This window comes from Rutidosis leptorrhynchoides, chromosome 1 (assembly GCF_046630445.1).
Source record: "Rutidosis leptorrhynchoides isolate AG116_Rl617_1_P2 chromosome 1, CSIRO_AGI_Rlap_v1, whole genome shotgun sequence".
Classification (NCBI taxonomy): Eukaryota; Viridiplantae; Streptophyta; class Magnoliopsida; order Asterales; family Asteraceae; genus Rutidosis; species Rutidosis leptorrhynchoides.
Window position 1 is genome coordinate 641,026,074 of NC_092333.1, and position 12,901 is coordinate 641,038,974.

At 33.2% G+C, this 12,901-nt stretch overlaps 1 pseudogene; it reads right to left on the reverse strand.

Annotated features, from left to right (window-relative positions):
- Positions 1-831: 831 nt before the first annotated feature.
- On the reverse strand, positions 832-12,684 carry LOC139886927 (uncharacterized; annotated as a pseudogene).
- Between the last annotated feature and the right edge of the window lie 217 nt (positions 12,685-12,901).

Below are 12,901 nucleotides of genomic sequence, written 5' to 3' on the forward strand. Positions count from 1 at the left end.
TATGCTATGCATTAGTTGCTTCATCTAATGAAAGGTGAATGAAATTATGTTGCTTTGTTTATCATAATCTCCAAATTTCATGGTTTGTCGTCGTTTGAGTAGAACTAAAAGTGGCTGAATCGACAAGCTAAGTGTGATGTTGAAATATTGCCTCTTCTTGTTTCAGAGATCTAATCAAGTCGCGTTGGCTGTTGGCCTGTTGGGGTGAGCATAAGTTCAAAAACATATGTAACTAGTGATGTTAGTCTTTGGGTCGTGTTCTTTAGCACGTACTCTCCGTTTCAAAATAAACGTTTACATTTTCATTTTATTCCAAAAAAATAATTGTTCTGCCTCCGAAAATAGACTGATCAGTTTTACATTTTTTCTTAAAAGTTGTAAAGGTTAAAAGTGTCATTTAACTGTTAAAAGTAAAATGTTACCTAAAACCTTGTCATACATCAACTAGAGTACTAGACATTTAATTTGATGAGTGACGGTAGAGAATTTAAACACACAGAATAACTTTATTAAATCTTCAGTGTTAATAAACTGTTTCTTACTCCGTATGAGTTATGCTTATTATTGTAAATTTGTTGTGAATATCAATCAACATATCATCAGTTATGAACCACTCAAATATAGCACCAACAAATAAAAAAATTGGTAAAATAAAGAAGACAAGAACTAGTTACCCAAAATTTTGAGATGGCTAGGCCTTTTCCATTTAAATAATATAATAAACTAGATTTATGAGCCCGTGCGTTGCACGGAAACTCATCCGCAAATATTATTGATTTTTAAACTTATATATGAAATAACGTTATTATAGGAAAAGTGTCAACAGTACTCTTACGGTACTTGAATTAGTAAAATATGTTTTGGTAAACACCACACAAGTAAAACTTTGATAAATTATAGTTCATACATAGATTGATTACACAACATAAAATTACGAATAAAGATGTTATAGTAAATGACCAGCCGATATGATCCACGGTAGCAAGACCCACAGTAGCAGCTGGTACCAATAAAGATGTTATAGTTCATGCATCAACATGAAATTTACTTAAAGAAACTCAAGTAAATGACCAGCCGATATGATCAAGAATGTTGGCAAACAACACCTAAAGAAACATGGATTCAAACATCATCGTAAGGCTCATGACAAGTTGGTTTTCACTAATATCAATACATAATGTAGCTTCATCCAAGACAGATTGCTTGAATTAGGTTGTAATTTTTCTTCTTTTTTAAATGATTACTTAAGAATTGGCCAATTAAAAGATATATGCATTCAGTCTGCAACTTGAATGTATAAATTTAAAGTTGGATACATACCTTGTAACAATCGAGTACCGTGATCATCCCACAAAGCACAAACAAATCTCATATAACTTATCTTGCTTAACCCGAGGTAGTTTATACTTCTCCCTCACAGCTCAATCATGTCGTGATCTACTCGATTGAACCTTAAGGTATATCAGATTTATGAAAACCATTGAAGAGAATCAAACAACAGGCACATATAGAATGAAAATACTTGACTAAGAATACACTGAGTTCGGGATTATTTTGATAACCTGCAAAAATCATCATATACTTCACTAAGAAATAGTTTTATTTGAGTGCTATTAGATAATAAGATACAGATAAGTAAATGTGAAGTAACATCATTATGCACATGTTGAATTGTGTCAATGTCAAGCCCCTTCAACTTCACAACTGACTCAACGTGACCCTTGAGTGTAAGTACCTCCCAAAGCCTATACAAACAATCCAACAACTTGTAATTAATAACTTTTTAATTATAAAAACAGAAAAGAAACTTGAAATTCAAAAAACAAGTTGTATGATATTTAATAATATTGAATACCTTGAAACTTCAGCACGTCTTTTGGCCCGTTCCACAATTTCTGAAAGTTCTCCATAGCTGCTCTTCTCATTGAAGAGATTTGGTGTTTCGGGTGCTTGAAGCCCATGTAGAGTTTTCTGAGCATGAGCCCATTGGACATCTCTCTCCCCGCTTCCAAAATCCTAGTTTGTTGTAAAAGCAGTATGTACCAACAATACACAATCAAAAATATGTTAAACCTTTCACAATTTATAAACTTGAACCAAACTTCAAGACTAAAATGGTATTATACCCTGTTATCAATCACGTTGAGCCAAGCCTTTCCACTAAGGATGTATCGAATCCTAAAATTCATGATATAGTTTCTACCCGCTTTTAATAAAAACAATGTCAAAGAACATGCGATCTTTCTGGGATTGACATCATCATCTTCTTCGTCACTATCTTCCTCTACCTCTTAAACTTATTCTTCTTCATTTTCATCATTTTCTACATCCTCATCAACAATACCTTCAAATTTATCATCTCAAGCAGCCACAATTAGAGATTAATGACACAAGCACCACAATTAGATGCTTAATTTGGAAAACTTCACAAAAAGGTGTATAGGCCAGATTAATGTAAGTATTTATATTATTATATTGTGCAACTTTCTACTTAGGGTAATCGTGCAAGTTAACTGGTTTTGATATCGCATATAAGCGTGACATTGAGATCACATCAGGACCACATCAAGTAGATTCAGATGACACTAAATCAAAAAAATTTAAAGTTGTTTACATTAAAAATAAACAGTTGGATGCAAGCAGCCCTTTTAAGAGTGTGCAGACAACATTTGTCACACATAATAGTTAAAAACTACAGTTTTGCAAAATTCAATTAGTGAAAAACTGACTATTCTCACGTATAAGCACTACATCTACTAATATAGCAAAGAAAAATGAGAATCAATTACTCACCCGCCACTGACCGAGACAACTCCATAACTCTCCAAACTCTACAGGACCTGAAAAAATAACAAACAGAGCATAATCCTTCCTAAGGCTAAAAGTAGCTTCGATCTATAAGCTACACTAAGTTGTAGATGGCGAACATCAGTTTCCTTCTTAAAGTCTGTCTAAAGTCTGTCTAAAGGACCTGAAAAATATCAAAAAAAGCATACCTCTTCACAATACATCCCTTAAACACTTGTAATCGATTGCAATATATTTCTGAAACGCAATCAACTTAAATCCTGCAAAATCACTCACTTAAAATTTGATTAATTTGAACAAAATATAACAGAACAATGATGAACACCAAATTTCGATCCAAATAGCAAAAATTGATTTAGAGTTGCGTTTAGATTATTAGTTCTGTATGAAAGTTGTTAAAAAAAATTTGCTAACACTCGTGGATCTAATACAGAGCCTAAAAACACATGATGAATCCTAATTTTGATTTTAAGTTTATGAAAACAAACTGTGACTTTTTAGAACGAACTTTGACTTGTGAATTAATGATCAAAAGAATGAATTACAATCAGATAGCAAAAAAAAACTGAACACAATCAGAGTAATGACGAATGTAATCGCAATAGCACGGATACCGATAACTATTTTTGGACGAATGTAATCGCAATAGCATGGATACCGATGACTATTTTTGGACGAATGTAATCGCGATAGTATAATGTACAAGTTTCATTCAATGACCTTATGACATGGACATCATGTGTAAGGAGTGTAAAAATGATGCACATAAAAAAGAATTTTGGGATGTTGGGTGGGTAAACCAGTCGTATAACTACCAATCAAAATACTAAATCCTGACCAATTAGATTAGATATATATAGATATATATAATAATGGTAATAATCATGATTAACTTAAATAAATTCAACAGTAACTTATCATCAAGCTTCCTGCATCTTCTGTACAGAGGGGCATGGGTCAGACCGATTCCTGATCTCGACTCAAAACCCATATTCATGTTGCAATGACTCATCAACAGATGCATAACATGATCAACTTTGAGGAGTTGAACCCCTAGTTTGATCAAGTTGAGACCCAAATAATCTAACTCCCGAAGAAGAAGCCAATGTTCCGTTAGGTCTAGCAACTAGATCAATCATTCTGTTATTATTTTTTTTTTTTGGAACTGCAAAATTCAATAAGAACACCCGCTAGCAAGAAGCTAGAAACGGGTTAAAAGCAACCATTACAAAGGATCTAAGAGCCAAATGTTACGACTCGACACCTGTTTACCTCTATATTTTACCCAATCATTCTGTTATTATTATTTAAAAGACGATGATGATGATGATGATGTCTTTGATGACGCATTCGTCTATCTCTTAGTGTAGCTGCTACTAAAGTTCCATTAGTACTAGGAATAGGTTCAGGAACAACACGAGTTTGTTGCATTAATGGTGTTTCTGGTACATACATCTCATTAAGATCAAAACCTCCCGCAATTGGAGATAACAGTTCTGTTGCGCTACTACTTAGTCTTCGATCAGAAGTGTGTGTAAACCGTTGTAGATTTAGGGTTCCAAATACAGTTGGTCTACATCCTTCACAATACCAATTTCCTTCCGGTACCTCGCGTCCAAGACCAACGCAAAACGTATGCGCTGACGAATCGCATATGTCACATAATAGCATCAATGCTTCATCCCCACCGTTGTGGCATTCAGTACACGTTACATTTCCATATGGATAGAGATAACCCCTCAGTTCTTCCTCAGAAGGTAGATACACCTGCAAAAAAAAAAAAAAAAAAAAAAAAAAAAAAAACATATGACATTCATATATAGACAAATTATCACGAATGGTCCATGTGGTTTGTATCAGAAATCGGTGGTCCTATACTTTTTATCCCGTCAAGGATGGTCACTGATGTGCATTTCAATCACTTGTGGTCCCTGTAAGTCGCATTTTTTCGTCAAAGATGGTATCATCGGTGATTCAAAATGCAAACCAAAGGGACCATCCATGACGAAAAAGAAGTACAGGGACCACCAGTGATTTCCGATTTGTTTTCTGATACAAACCACATGGACATTTTGTCTCATAAATATTAATGAGATATTGCGTATTTGGGATGTAAGGTAACAATCGGGTTACAAACCTGATCACATTCAGCAACAGGTATAACAACGGTCCTCATATCAAACCCTGTATCTGATTTTGCGGATTTAGTTATTGTAGCAAAACGTTGCTTGCATAAAAGGCAACGAGATTCAACTTTTGACCATTCCATGATACACAAGAAACAAAAATAGTGTCGGCAACAATTTAGCAACCCTCTCACAGTTCTCCTTGCTTCTTCTGATAAACAAATTCCACAAACATGCTTGTCAACTTCATCTTTTTCGTCTTCAACCTTTTCTTTACCTTTTCGTATCGGATATTTTCTTTGTTCTTGATTTCCATTTGAAGAGCTTCTCAATTTAGCTCTTAAATTTGTTCTAAAATCTGCACAGTACATACTCGCTTCTCTCACTTGTTCTCGTTCATCTTCTGAGATCGTGTACTCGTGATTAAACGATGCAGAACTGGCAAAATCTGAATCGGATTCTTCCACTACATTCTGCCTACGTCTCTTGATAGTATTCTTATTTCGTTTTTCAATCTGGTTTTTCTTTAACTTCTGGCCGACCCTACGATTTCTTTGTTTTAAATGTGTTGACTTTTTACTCTCTGACGGTTTTCTCTTTAGTCCTTTACGTCCCCGAAAACTCTTCTTCGTCTTGGGAGTTTCATCTTCGTTATCGTTATCAAAATCACTATCACTTGGGTTAAATTCTGCATCTTTTTCATCTCCATCCTCTTCCTGATTGTCTTCTTTGTATGAAACAACCGTCTTCTCTCTAGGTTCCTCGATCTGGTTTCTGGTCCCACACGTAGACATAAACTCAGAATCATCTTCATCAGCAAGAAACTCACTCTCACTTATAATAAACTCTGCATCATTTTGATCCTTATCTTCTTGGTCGTTATCTTAAAATGAAACATCCGTCCTTTGTGTAAGCTCATCCTCCATATCATCTTCAACATCTTCAGTGTACGAAACCTTCCTCTTCTCACGAAGATTCTTTTTCTGATTTACCTTCAGACCTGAATGCATAAATTCCACATCATCCTCTTCTTCATCGTCCTCATCATCATCATGATCATCATTATCTTCTTCTTTATATATAACCCTCCCTTCTTCATCGTCGTCATCATCATCATGATCATCATCATCTTCTGTATACATAACTCTCTTATTTTCCCGCCAATTATTCCTACAGTTTCTAATTCTATCCCTAGGCACAAATTCTGCATCGCCATCCTCCTTATCATTGTCATCCTCTTCGGTATACGAAACGTCCTCTTTTTCCATAAACTCCACTAAACCCAAAGAGGTCAATTCTTCATCCTGTTCATCAGAAACTTCCTCATCATCATCATCATCATGAGCAACATAATCATTATTATCCACTTCTGTATAAAATTCCATCTTCTTTTCTGCAGGTTTCTTAATCTGGTTAGCATTCCTACCCAAAGACATCAAATATGCATCATCCTCATCATCAACCTTTTCCTCATCCTCATCATCATCATCTTTATCATAATCTTTATAAACGATCCTTCTCTTTTTCCGAGGCTTAACCATCTCATTTCTTTTTCTACTAGATGAACTGCGTGTGTTTCTTGATTTAGGAACTCTCCTGAACACTTCAAATTCAGCTTCTGGTTCATCACTGTCGAAAGAAAAACACTCATCCGACTCATCAAACTCTTCATCATCAGTCACCTTGTATTCCTCATCTGAGTCCTCTTCTCTCGGGTTAACCCTTCTTCTACGTCCTTTAACCCCAACCCCATTTTTAGCCATCTGTTCTTACACCCCAGATAAGCCCTCTGAATGAAATAAGACTAGATACATCACTATATATCAATTAAAAGTTGGTATACAGCCAGGGGTGAAAGTAGTGTAGGCCGGGGGCAGATGCCCCCAGTCAATTTCGTATTTTTGGTGCAAAAATTTTAGATTTTTTCATTTTGCCCCCAATGAATTTTTTTTCTTGCCAAAGTCTCCATATTTTGCCCCCAAAAGCCTTCGTATTTTGCCCAAAAACCTCCATATTTTACCCAACAACCTCTTTTTTGCCAATAAAAGTTACTACGCTTTTGAATAACATTTCCCCCCAATGAAAATTTTTTTGGTTCCGCCACTGTATACAGCTATGATCTAAGCTCTTAAGTAAATTGACCGAAACATAAAACATTGAATTTTATGGAATCACCGTATTTATCAAGTATCTCTAAATTTAGTAAAATATTAGCACAAGAATCATCAAAAAAAAGAAAAAAAAGAAATCAAATATGACTTTATCACCATTAAGCTTTCAAAATCCTCCAAAAGAATGTTACATCTTGACATAAACCCTAGCTAATTCAGATTTTAATATCCTAATTCGGACATCATCATTTTAATATTCCATCAAGGTATGAGTTACTATGAGTAACGCCAAAAATAATTCAGAAGAAAAAAAATTAAAAAGAATCTATATTACCAATAGAAGAATGAAACATAAAGCCAGGGGCGGACTTAAGTGGGGGCAGGGTGAGGCGCCCGCCCCTAGTCGATTTTGAAATTTTAGTGAAAAATTTTTGGATTTTTCGACTTTGGCCCGGGTGAAATTTTTTTTTTTTTTTTTTTTTGCCCCAAAACCTATATATATTGCCCCAAAACCTTCAAATTTTGCCCCCAAAAACCTTCAAATTTTGCCCACAAACCTTCAAATTTTGTCCAAAAACCTCCATATTTTGCCTAAAAACCTCGATTTTTTGCCCAAAACCTCCATATTTTGACCAAAAAAGTTGTTACGGTTTTAAAAAAAAATTCACCCCCAGTGAAAACGAATCCTGGTTCCGCCACTGCATAAAGCCCAACCCTTTTCCTAATGATACATCATCTATGTCTAGTTATATACACATATCAAAACCCTAGATGATAAGATGCTTAGATTCAATTCAATTGACCAATACCGTGATGAAACTCGATTGTATTCATAAAATTTACAGTGTCGGAATCAAATAAAGGAGTAATTTATTACGGAGTAATTTATTACGGAGTATATATAAGTTGCAAGTAAAGATGCAAAATTGGGGGGAAAGCAATCAACCCACAAACGATTACAGCAACAATTAGTGAACAGAATTCAACCATATCAGTTAAAATTTTAAATGTGTAAAATTAAGAAGAAAGAAGGAGGATTTGGTTACCTGCAAAACAAGAGGAAGAAATGCAGAGAAAGGCCTGCCAAAAGAGTTTAACACTTCTTAATTTTATATACTCCGTATAATTTTAAATAAATACGTTATGTATATGTACTAGATTTAAGAACCGCAGCTCTATAAAATAGTATTCGAAAACGTTAATATTGGTACGGATTACTTGTATTGATAATATTTGTATTGAAATCAAATTTATTGTATAGATTAATACTGATCAAATGTATAATATAATTACAATGAATAAAACACTTTTATCATTGATAGAAATAGTATCATAAGCATTAATATTAAAAGCATTAGTAGAGCAGTTCAAATTGATGAAGTACCAAACTTAACTATTTTTCTGCTTGGAGAGCTATATTTGACTTTCACTATTGGAAACATATACTCGTAATACGCTTGGATGGTCGAGCAGGTTGTGCAAGGAGAATATTTGAAATGGGGTGAAAGTCCGGCCAGCTTGTGCAATACAAGTTATTGACCTCTTTTCATCTTACAAATCTTATTATATATTTATATATTTTGATTTTGTTACAATATCTAACTTGATTATATACATCGATAGAAAATTAATAACTTGTTGCTTCCAAGGAATTAGTAAAAACTTGATATAAACATATTATCTGCCAAACTCTTGTTGGTCATATGCATAAGTAACAAAAGAGTGATTTTGTAACACGTAAGTGACAAATGCACTACCTCAAAATCAATAATATTGAGAAAGGTTATCTTTGTCTATCTTTTCACAAGCTTGGATTCTTGTATGATTTATTCTTCTTAAAACCTGTCAAATAAACTGTATGCCTCCTGATCGTAAAGTACAATTTTGCAGTTAGAACATACACACTGTTTGAATAGTCATGGTTGTGTCACTTGCTTTTCTCTTGAACCTTCATACTTCCTACGCAAAATAAAGTTACGGTTATAGCATATAAGAGGTAACAAAATGGTGGGTTGGTTAGACAAGTCGCTGAAGAACAGGTTCGGGTCAAGGATGATTTTTGTGTAGAATAAAACAGGTTTGGTCCAGTTATCACACTGTCCAAATTGTACAATATTTTTATAAATAATAAATAATTGAAGTATATGAATACAAAAATTATATTGGGTCGTGTCAGTATAGGTGAGTTTAACACAGATTATGGCAAAAATTTTAGAAAGGATCATGTCAAGATGCCTCCAAAAACAGCAAAAACAAAACATGCTATATTATTGAAGAGTTAAACTCGACCTAAAACACCGAAAACTAAAGCTGCAATCACCTACAATATACATTATACGTTTAATTACATAAAAAACTCATATACTAAAAGTGCTAGTAATATGGATTAAACAAATGAAACAAATAACAATTGAACATACCTTGCACCAGTTATGTCTTGTATTAACAATGATGTAGAAAAAGTGGTCGTAAAAACAAAGTGAGGCCAAAATCATATCAGAGTTGATAAATCGACAAACCTGTTTGCTATATCACATAACATGAATTTGCACAAATCTGTTCGTTACACACCAGAATTTATGTGAAACGGCATCCAAATTTCTTGTGTTTTTTCTATCGGTATTATCAGTTCTCAATCTTCCGCATACTTGAACCAGCAAAATCAGAGTTATAACAAATTTCAATCGGTATTATCAATCTCAATCGATAAATATGTTGTTAAGAATCGCGGAGAAGGATACAGTAATAACCACATCTGGATTGGTTATTATCAAGCATACACAAAAGGGTACTATCCAAGTATATAGTTAAGCATAAAGTTCTAATGAACTTGTTATCAAGTATAAAGTTCTTATCAGATTCAACACACAATATAATTATCTAATTATAAGTGATCAAAAACTTTACAGGTTAATTCATATTACCTTATTAGGCATAACTATATACTTTCAAAGTACTATTTCCACAAAGGCACAAACCAATCTTCAGGTACGGCTCACTTATTTTAAGAAGTCACCTACAACTTTTATCAAATAATTTTTTTTTTTTTTCCCCATGGTATTTACAAAATTCCTATACATTATACCCAGTTGACGGGTCGTGTGCGTCAAAACATTAGAACCAAAATAAAAACCACTTTTTAGTTCTTAGTTTAATAATTTTAGGTCTGAATCCATTTATTGTTAGTTGTTACGAAAAGTACTCCACATATAAGTGCAAAACATATATCATATTTTTTAAATAACTTAAGATATGCCTAGAATTGATGATGAAAAGTTTTAATATACAAATGCAAATTAAAAGAACTGTTGCTACCTTACCAAATACATACCTAAAGCTTTTGCTCACCATAACAACTATTGTCCATCAATTATCACAAACCTTCTTTATAGGCTCTTCTAACTCGGGATGCATGATAAGTTCCATTTCTTTGAACTTTCAACCCTTTAATCAGCATTCACATCTTCTTTTTATGTTACATTAGACCCATGTAAAGTGCCTGAAAAAAACCACTTACCATAGTATCAAATATATAACAACACACTTCATTTTCTCCATAAAATTTGTTGTAAAGCTATAACCCTATCATAATTACTACAATATTGTTATATTCTACAGTTTTAATAGGTTTATGAAAAGAATACTTGAATGAGCAAAATTGAAATATCGATAGATGTCAATAACATTATTGTTTGAAGCTGATGTCTAATATGTGTGGTTCTTAGTTGAGCTTCCACAACTGTATAATCGCTATCCTTTAAAGCTTCATATGTTCATATCGAAAATAATTTATCACTCTTGATCATATCTAAAATAAATATCTTTTAATGCCATTAAATTCATAAAAAATCATTAAATTCATAAAAAATAAACATCTCCATGAAATTAACCACTAACATCACCAAAATTTACTTTTCCTGTAATATATAATATGCAACTAATTTGGGGAAAACAGAAAATTAGAATTTTTCAAAAGAGACGATCTATCGTCAAAAAAGGAGTATTATTTTCTTTTCAAGCAAAATGTGATTTCAAGTAACCTCTAACTATGAAAAACTAATATCCTGGAAATTCAAGTTACCTCAGTGTGAGAAAAATGACATCGAAACAAAACTCCTAAAAACACAACCGTAAGTCTTCCACGACCAAATCAGATTTAAAATTGAAATTTTACCTTAGATGCAGACAAACAATACTTGTAGATTACTGGCGAGTGATAGGTAATTAGGTATGCAACAATTGCTCGGTAACTTACACCTTCAAACCTGAATTCTAGCTCCTACTCTATGAGGGACGGTATTTGATCACATTAATAGGTATAGTTTGTTGCAAATTTCTTGTACCAAAAACTTGATTGTATAACCAAGTTCCTTACATACCTCCGATTTCTTTAACTCGAAAGCAGCAGCTATAGGTGATTCACCTTCACATGAATCTACACACAAGTTTAAAATTTCCTGAACACACAAAAAACTGTCTCACCACTATGAGACGATCACTATGATGAAACAATATATGTTAAAAACGTGAACAGTTGAACACTTATCTATACACATGTTTTAAAACAAACAAAGACACAAATAAGCAATACCATTGCATTTTGCTGCAACTTCTTGTTTGACTCTGCCATGGCTCCTAGAAAGTCCTTCAGTAGCACCTAAAAAGTCCAGTTTACCTACAACCAAAGCAAAGAATAGGAAACATGAGCATGACAACAAAACCAATATGGTGTACATATCTTTGACTTAGGGTATGGGTGTTTAGTTTGCAATATGAACTGGTCATACCTATTCATATTGGCATTTCATCGAACAGTTGGGGTGCACTTGGATATAGGTGTGGAACAAAACATGAAAATTTATAACACAGTTTAACCGAAACATGTGCTTGATGCTGTAGATGACAAAAAAAATCAATTAGTTGAATTAATGACAAACAAGAAAGTATGATACACACACTACAAATAGTGAGCAATCAAAATTAACATTCATCAAAGAAACTTATGTTACCTCTAGATTTACAATAATCATAAACAAATAAAAAGACAAAGTGATAACTACACCAACAATTAGAGATTGTCAAGTTGCAGCTACCTAACCATAATCAATTTCTAAGATCACGAGTTGTATGTATAATAAGAAAGAACCCTATTTTTTCAAAACATAAATCACTTTATAATAAAAAAAAACTAAAGAACATTAAATCACTTTAAATTTTTAGAATCATTGATCATTCAAGGATGAGGATGAGAATCAAAATATTATGTTCCAATGATGATCTTCTGAAATAAAAAATCTAATATTTTAAATCGAAAAGGAACCATCATTAGATAATTGATTCTTTGAGTATAAAGCAGAATTAAATCAATTATACATACCTGAAAACCGTTGATCCTATGCGTTATTAAATTGTGGTATCGATGGATAAACGATGGAGCTGATCTTCAAATCCTACGAATTCATATTATCATGTAACGATGATCTTGTCCAGGTGTTGATTGGAAATATGGAAATAACGGATGATGTTGATGGTCGGTTTTGATCATGGACGAATAATTGAGAGATATGGATCAAGTAATTTCAAACCCTAATTGAATAGATGATCAGTATTAACACTTGGGGAATTAGAAGGCGACGTGGATTTTTTATTTAATAATACAGATTAATGGGCTAATTAACATGTCAGCAGTGTAAACAGGAATTAAACCACAGAATGACACGTTGGATTTAGCTTAGCGATTAATTAATTAATTAATTAATGTGAATAGATAGATAGATAATAATTTTTAAATATTTATTTAATATGGTTAACTAACGGCCGGTTTGGTCGCCAAAACCGTGTTTTCAATCTCATTAT